At 35.3% G+C, this 9,281-nt stretch overlaps 1 protein-coding gene across 1 annotated transcript in view; it reads right to left on the reverse strand.

Annotated features, from left to right (window-relative positions):
• Window positions 1–9,281, reverse strand: part of NKAIN2 (sodium/potassium transporting ATPase interacting 2) — a 446,674-nt gene that overhangs the window by 32,786 nt on the left and 404,607 nt on the right.

A 9,281-nucleotide genomic window follows, 5' to 3' on the forward strand; every position in this document is an offset into this window, starting at 1 on the left:
GATGAAAAAATACAATGATGTATTTTATTTTTTACTTAAATAACTTATAACCATTTGCTCAAATGATATTTTCAGATTCAGACCTCTAATTTCAACACATTCTGATTCAAGACAAACAAACACACACCACAAATAGATTCAAACATTTTGAGGACAGTATGTTGCCAGAATTAAAAGTCCTACCTTAAAGAAGTATAATTCTGTTTCCTGCTTTGGGGATTGTGCAGAAAATAAATCATATTCTGGCCATAATTCGTAAGGATCTATCACAGTTAGGATTTTGAAAAATGAAACTATAACTATGAGAAGATCTTTTGATAAACTCATGTTCTTTCACTTCAGATTGTCTCATCATCTCAAGATAGGATAAGAAAATTGATATGTAATCGTTAGAATTGAGCCCAATTTCTCTCCATATTTTCCAACTTGTATGATCTTTAGGATATTAAAGCCCCAAGGGAGCTCAGAAATTGGTAAATAGCAGAACTAGATGAAAGTCCCAAGTTTCCTGAATCTTATTCCAAGGTCCCTTCTACTACACAATGCCTTGTCTCTTTCTCATGTCTTCAATTAGTTATTAATCAAAAACTAAACTTTCATCTTCAAACTCATCTATTGTTACCTATCCATCATTACCAGATCTCACTTTAATCATTAGCTTTTTCTTTTCAGATTAATTTTCTCTAATTTCCAGTTTTCATTCTTATTCTTCTAGAGTGGACAAGTAATACACTCTTATCCTTCTGTCCTTAAAAAAATCATCTTTCAAAGAAAATTCCCTCCCTTTTCTTGTCCTTTCTTCAACTTCTGGAATTTGCTGTCTGTAAGTATGCTCCATAATTACCTTTACTGATCCCTTAGACTCATGCCATCTCTTAACATAAGGGCCCAGGAAAGTTTTCCTTTCTTACAAGCATGTAACTAGGCATGGGTTATTATTATTTGTATGACAACCTTTCTCCCTTCTTCTGATAACAGAAATACTACTTTTGTTTTGGGAACTGCCTTTCCACATTATGTTAAGTTGACCATCCATAGTACTCCATCCCTCTAAACACAGTGGTTTGTAAAAGGGAAAGTCCCTGTTTCAAGTAGGGACAGTCTGAGTCCTTTTCTGGGAACTGAAATAGTTCTCAAAATATAGAGAATCTCTTCTTTTGAGACTGAGTGCACTAAAGACCATGAAAGCCTGGAGAAGCTGGTCCCATCTCTCCTAAAACATCAGGAGCATGCCTGTGAGTGAAGTAACAACACAGAGAAAAACAAATCAGGAAAAAAAAAAATGAAGAAAAGGAAAGACAAAATTCTGATGTATACGTATCATTTGTATCTTTGGGGTCTGATGATCCTGAAGTTAGCTCCATCTCCTTAGGCTTTCCAGTTCATGAACCAACACTTTCCCACTTTTTCTCCTAAACTAACCTGAGTTGGGTTCTGGTCACCTGGATTTAAAGAGCTTTATACAACTTCATTCTTTATTTTCATCCTCAAATTTTCTACAGCTAACTGTGCTTGTTATCACACACGATCATTATTCTCTATAACTTTAAGGTCTAAGGAACTATACCTTTTCTTTTGTGTTTCCTTTTATGCTGTATTTTAAGTTCAGCAATGTATGTTGTGTCCTGAGGGATCATTTTTAGTCTTCTATTGATGGTGGTGCAGTGGTTAAGTGCTTGGCTGCTAACTGAATGGTCAGCGATTCGAACCCACCTGCCGCTCTATGAGAGAAAGATGTGGCAGTTTGCTTCTGTAAAGATTACAGCTTTGGAAACCCTATGAGGTGGTTCTACTCTGTCCTATAGGGCCGTTATGAGTCAGAATTGACTCGACAGCAACAGGATTGATCATCCATACATGCTAGGGAGCTCTCTATTTGCACAATTGAGTGTTCCCCTTTGTACAGATGAAATGTCATTCTAGTCCTTCCCTTGCAGCCCAATCATGGATGTGGCAAACAAAAGAACAGTTCTAAAATGAACAGAATTGTCATTCTGTTTCTTAAAAGAAGGATGCAAACAGGAAAATATTTTACTTCCCAGAACAAAAGGGTCAGAAGCAGAAGGGCAACGAACATTGTAGTGGGTTGAATCGTGGTTCCCAAAAAGTTATGTCCAAGTCCTAATCCTCGAACCTGTGAATGTGACCTTATTTGGATAAAGGGTCTTTGCAGATGTAATTAAGTTAAGGATCTTGACATGATATCATCCTGGATAATCCAGGTGGGCCTAAATCCAATAACAAGTATCCTTTTAAAAGACAGAACAACAACAACAACAAAAAAACAGATACAGAGAAAACCATGTGAAGATGGAGGTAGAGACTGGAGTGATGCAGCCATAAGGAATATCTATAGCCACCAGAAGCTGGAGGAAGTAAAGAATTCTCCCCTAGACACTTCTGATGGATTGCGGCCCTGCGGACACATTGATTTTGGACTTCTGGGTTCCATAATTGTGAGATAATAAAATTCTCTTGTTTTAAGCCACTAAACTTGTGGTACTTTGTTAGGGAACCCACAGGAAACTAATTCAGGTATTATAAACATAAATATGGAAATAAATTATTTTGGAATCAATGAATGTACAGGTTGTTATTTTTGTCACTGATGTTCCTGGATGGGATGCAGCTCTGGCCTAACCTTGGAGGAATCAGCTCTGTAGCAAGAGAAGGGAAAGGCAAGTAGGTCCAAAGTGGTGAAGACAGGGAAGTCTTTCTAGTCACCCAGATGGAAGAAATTTTCATGTAAGAAAAGTCTTACTTATGGATCTTTATTAGTTTTCAAATTCTTCACTAGGAGACAAACATTTTCTTCCAATAAAACTGGTATTCTTTACTTGAGGCAGTGATATTTACTAAAAAGTACATGAGCCTTGTAATCAGACAGGCTCAGGGTTCAAATTACAACTCCACTTAGGATCTTGAACAACCTCTGACCCAATCAGGGCAAAATGAGACTTCTGCTCTGAGTCTGAGGAAGAAACCCTTGCTCTCTTCTAGAGGTGCTGAGTTATCTTCCAATGCTAAAGGGAGACCCAGCCCTACAATGGAGCCAAAGAGAAAAACTGAAGCCGAAACTGGGAGAGAAGTGGGGCATCGATTACATAATTAAGACTTTGAATTCAGCTGTGCAGTATCCCCCAGACTTTTTAATTACAAGAGCTAGTATTACATTTTGTCCAAGACACTTAACCAAGAGTGTGATACACTATGTAAAGCACTTAGTATACTTCCTGAAATATAGTATGTACTTTATAAATATTAGTATCCTATTAATGTGGAATTCTAGCAGTGTATTTCCAAAGAAACTGCCTGAGAGTAGTGGTTTGTTTTGTAACCTTGGCTGCACCCTGGAATCACCTGAACAGCTTTTAAAAACTTCCAGTCCCCGGTAGCATTCCATAGCAATTATATCAGAATCTCTGGGAGTAAGACTAGGGCTTCAGTATGTTTGTAAAGCTCTCCAGGTGTTTCCAAAGTGCAGACAAAGCTGAGACCACCGCTTTAGAGCTCACCTACAAACAAGATTTGTAGAGAACAAAAAAAAAAAAGAAAAAAGGCTTTTACTTTAAATAGCAACCCTAAGTATTGCCTATTTATTGTGTCAAGATTTTGAAGTTTACTACCTCTGTGGAGATAGCTTCTAATCTTGTTTTTGTTCCCTCTGGCAAATTGTTGCTAGTTTTCTTTAGCAGGAGTTAAGAGAGTATCTTTTAGTCTCAGTAGGCTAGGCTCATTTATTTTTATTCTGTGAAAACCCCTCCAAGCTTTTGAGCTCGTTATTTTACTAGAGACTAATAAATTTAACTTGACCATAGACGCTGCTAGAAAGCTTAGTGTTCCATATCAGGCAGGGCAACAGGCTGTGTTATTTTTTAAATCCTTAAGCTTAGCTTATGAAAAATATTAGTGTTTCATTAATAGCCAATGTTAAATTATGTGCAAATTATGGAGTTTTGAGGCCCGAACTTCAGCTTCCCAGCCTCTTTGGGCATATAGTGGTGAAGTTCACTTCTGACAAATGTTGGAAAGTCCTAGAACACTGGGAAGTTAAAAGCTAGCATGTGGCAGAAGAGCTGTGGATTCAGAGTTTTAAAACAACTGCTTTCTACCACTTATTAGCTGTGTTTATCATTCTGTTTTTTTGTTTTTGTTTTAATTGGTAAAATGTAACAAATAATGTTTCACCTGTAATTCTTACAGGATATTTGAGTAAACTGTTTGCATGAATGAAGTTTGCAAACCAAAACTAAGGACAAACGTATAAGTTAGAACTTTTAGAAAAATAGGATTGCCATGCCTGTAAGTTTTGCCTGCTTAAAGAATAAAGATGGTTCAATAAATGCTAACGTAATACTTGTCCAAACAGCTGTGCCTAATGGATTGGACAAGAATCAGAAACCAGCAGAAATCATCTGGGGGCTATGAGATTGTGTCATCTGCTTCTGCTCTACGTCAGTCACTCCAAAGAGAAAAGACTCCAATATTTATAGTCATCTATAATGAGCCAGGCAGTTTTAAAACATCATTCGTTAATTTAAAATTATTCATTTGAGTACCCGATATACACCAGGCACTGTCTCATTTAATCCTCAGAACAGGCAGGTGAGAAAAACAAGGCCCAGGGATGTTAAGAAATGTAAAGCTATACTGCAAATAAACGGCTTAACGCATTTAAAATCAGGTCTAACTCCATAGCCATGCATTTTCAATGATGTCATGCTGATTCCCAGTTCCCAGCCAGAGAGTTTTTCATCTAAAAAGGGATAGGAAGCACCGACAATTATTATACATTTTCCTACCAATTATTTTTTAAACTGAAAGTGTAGAAGGTACAATTCAATGCAGGAGATGCGATGGTGCAGATTCCTTGTTTTCTAGCCAAATCACTTGTCAGTTTTTAGTCGGTTCTCTTAGAATCTCTTGGATGTTCTCATCACCAGAGTAGCACTTTTTAGAGATACAGGCCTCCCTAAAAGGACATTGTTTTACAAATATGTATGGATTCTAGTTTCTGAATAAAAATATTTCTTTTAGTAATTTTGGGTTTTTATTTTATTTCAATGAAGTGGGATTACTGGGTCAAAACACTGAGTGCTTTAAGAACTATTAAACTTGTTTTCCAGGCCATACTGTTAAAATACTATGTATTTCCAAACAAATGTTTGAGGCTTAGGAATGACATATGCAATCTCACTGAAATGGAAGAAACTTCATTGTCAGAATTAGTTAAAACCATTTCTTCCCTAACAATTTCCAAATAATCTTATTTCCTTCCACAGAGTATAGGAAAATAGTTTATTTGGTTGAAAACCTCCTCTTCCATTTTAATAGGAATGGAACTATAATGTTAACACAGCGCAGGCTGAGGATTTTTGCTAACTTAAAGAACAGAAGTTTTTTTTTTTTCCCCTGAGCTCATGTCCCTCTAATGTAGCTTTGATCCTCAAGTAATGAATCAAAATTGAAAATACTTTGGTCTTCATGTCTAATTATCCTTGAATGTGATGATTAATGATTAATTAAGGATTAATGTGGAAACCTTTCCAGGAACTGAAAGGAAGAAAAGTTTTTTTTTTCCCAATTTTGTAGAAACCTTAGACATAGTGCATACTTATTTTTAACTTATCCAAAGGAAACCAGTATCTTATTTAAAAAACTTCTTTACGTAGAATCACCTGGCCCAAAAGATTATTAGCACATCAACAATGTCATAGCAAACTATTCTGAAGAAATGTTTTATGAATATAATACATGAAGCATATTTATCTTTTTCTCTTCACATTTAGTGGACCTACAGTCATCCCGAACATGCTAGAGTTTCAAAACCATCTTTTCATTAATTGCTTTTTTTCCCACTCATCAAGGCATTAAAATAGTTTATGAATATGCTCCTCACAGCCACTATGTTTCCCCTGTTACTAAGTATTTTTGTTTTTGGAACTGTAGTTTGTATTATTCCTTTCAAAGTTTAGATTCATCACTAAAAGATTTGATGAGATATACTGATGTTTGTCTTATTTGGAGAACCACCTTATAAAGCAAAATATACTGGTAGGAACTTCTACGTCTCTAAACGTGGGTATAAGTAAGGCCTTTGTAGGAGAATTGAAATGCATATGCAAACAAGAGAAAGTGTGCTTTATTCAAATAACTCAAAATAAAATACTTATGACTTTACTACCAAACCAAAAACCAAACCTGTTGCTGTCGAGTTAATTCCGACTCATAGTGACCCTACAAGACAGAGTAGAACTGCCCCATAGGATTTCCAAGAGTGCCTAGTGGATTCGAACTGCCGACCTTTTGGTTAGTAGCCAAGGTCTTAGCCACTGTGCCACCATGGCTCCTACTTTACTACCAGAGTCACTAAACGAAAATAATTGAACAACTAGTGACTTTCAAACAAGTGCTACTGCGTAAAAAAACAAGTGCTACTTGTGTAAAACTGTGCTTTCATATTCACCACATTCATGATTTTGAATAACATACTTGCTTCTGAATTCATTGGTCCAACTGCAAGAAAAAAGTGTTTCATCCCCTGCTTCCCTCAACCCAAAGTTCTTTTAATTAGATTGTTCCTTAAGCAAGTTCAAGTATCCCTTAGAATACCTCTGTTTGAATGTATAGATTCAGCTGGTTATTTGAATCATCTATAGATAGTTACAAATACAAGAAAAATTTTATTAAACCCATCTTTATTAATGTATATCCTCAATAAAATTCTTCTGATACATGATGATGCTCAAATCATAGAGAGCTATCATAGTAACTGTCTGTGACTACACTGTTTTAAAATTCCTATTCTAAATCGTGATTTTTGTAAGCAGTGTAAGCAGTCTATTTGTTCATTCATCCAGCAGATGTGTTGGGTATGAGTAAGTACTTATACTGAAGAAGTTGATAATTCAGCAAATAAAGCAGCTAACTATGCCTACGAAGTACTATAATATGAGCTAGAACCTGATAGGTACATAAGGAAGGCAAAATTATGCAAAAGAGACTTACAAGGAAAGAAGGTCATAGAAGGATTTAATGTGGATATGACATTTAAGCTAGTCCTTGAGGGATATTTAGGGTTTAATCAAGCAGGAAGGCAGAATGCAAAGAGGAAAGAATGGTTTGAACAATGCCATTATGCTGGGCAAGCTTGAAACGTGTTTGTTAATAGAGAACAGTATGGCTTGAATGGCATAGAGGAATAAGAAAAGTGTGAGATTAGATAGGAAATTAATTTGGAAACAGATCAAGAAAGTTTTTGTCATATGTCTCTTATTCTAAAATAGCTACTAGTTATTGAGCACTAACTATGTACAAGATACTGAGAGCTTCTTTATTTGTAACATATTTATCAATTCCGATAATGATTTTTTGAGATAGATATTATTTTTCCCTATTTAGCAAGTGATGAAACTAACGTTCAGATAAACATCTTGTCTAAAGTTACAAAGCTAGTCAATGATAGGGACTGAACTCGAACCCAGATTTACCTGAGTCCAAAGTTGGTGTTCTTTCTATTACATCACACTCCTGGATTTTATGCTTCAGTATATGGAGAGATGTTGAAGACTTCTGAGCAAGAGCATATCATGACCATAGACATTCTCTTGCACAATTTTAGGAAACAACATGACCACAGTTACACACCAAGGGGGTTAATCTGTTAGTGGTATATAGGTTGAGGAGCAAGGGACTTAAATAAAATAGGCATGTGGCAGAGAAGTTTTATCCAGAGAGATGGCAGCAGAAAATATAGAAATAACAAGAATGTCCAAAAGATCGGACTTGTGTATTAGATAGTTTTGATTCAAATAATACAGATAGAATTCTGCTTCTGAAATGGTCAAGCATGCTACTGCCAGACTGACAATCATGCAGATAGCAACTATAAACTCTAGGCAAAATACAAAAAAGCCTGAAGATACTAGAGAGTGAAAAAAAAGTAGGCAGAAAGTAGAGAGGAGTCAATACTTGGAAAAAGGGAATAGCAGGCTATGTGTAGTATATAAAATTCTAATAAAAACCCACAGAGTTTCTGGTCAGAAGAACCAGAAGGCAGAGTTCAGGGTAACCACAGGTGCTAGGAAGTAAAGAGGGAATACCAGGAGATATCCAGAGAGGAGAAGACCCAAATTCTATAAATCTGCCCAAATCTCTGGCTGTCCCCTGAATCACACATGCACAAGGCAGACTCCAAGCAGAACGAAGAATTAAAGAACCAAATGGATATTTGAGCACAGAATTTGACTTGCAGTTTGAATCCAACCAAGTTAATTGCCTACTAAAACAAATAAACAAACAAAAAGTCAACACTCCTCAGAAGAAAATAACAAAATCGCAAGTCCCCACAATATAAAAATCATGATGTTCAGGGTAAAATTCATAATAAATCCACATATGACAATTCAAGAAAGTATGACTCATTCTAAAGTTAAAAGATGATCAACTGAAACCAACCCTGATATAACCTAGATTTTGGAAATAGCAGAAATGATTTTAAAGTAGCTTTTATAACCATGCTTAATCATGGGAAGGAAAATATGCTCATAATGAATGAAAAGATAAGAAATCTCAGAAGAGAAGCAGAAGCTATTAAAAGAAGAATCAAATGGAAATTCTGGAACTAAAAAATACAATACCTGAAAGAAAAAAAAAAACTGGTTATATTTAATAGCAGACTGAATATGGCAGAAGAATCAATCAGTGAACATGAAGATAAAATTTAAAAAGTGTCCAATGTAAAGAAAGAAATGGAATTAAAATATAAAAATGGGCAGAACCTTAGAAATCTGTTGTACAATATCAGAAGGTCTACCATCAATTAATTGGAGTCCCAGAAAGAGAGGAAATAGAAACTATTAAAAAAAAAATTGAAATAATGCCTGAAAATTTCCCACATCTGATGAAAGACATAAATTTACATATTCAAGCAGTATAAATATTAAAAATAAAATAAAATAAAATAACCCCAACAACATACCTAGGTACATGATAGTCGAACTGTTAAAAAGCAAAGATAAATAAAAAATGTTGAAAGAAGCCAGAGGAAAAAAGACTCATTAGATACAGTGTAACAATTATTTCAAGTATCACAGATTTCTCATTAGAAATAATAGAGATCAGAAGATTGTGGAATAATAACTTTACAGTGCTAAAGTAAATAAACCGTTAACTCAGAATTCTATATGCAGCAAAAATAGCCATCAAAAATGAAAGTAAAATAAAGACATTTTCTGCACTACATAAAATGTTAAAGGAAGATTTTCAAGGTCAAAGAAATT

This window comes from Trichechus manatus, unplaced genomic scaffold (genome assembly GCF_000243295.1).
Source record: "Trichechus manatus latirostris isolate Lorelei unplaced genomic scaffold, TriManLat1.0 scaffold00098, whole genome shotgun sequence".
Classification (NCBI taxonomy): domain Eukaryota; kingdom Metazoa; phylum Chordata; class Mammalia; order Sirenia; family Trichechidae; genus Trichechus; species Trichechus manatus.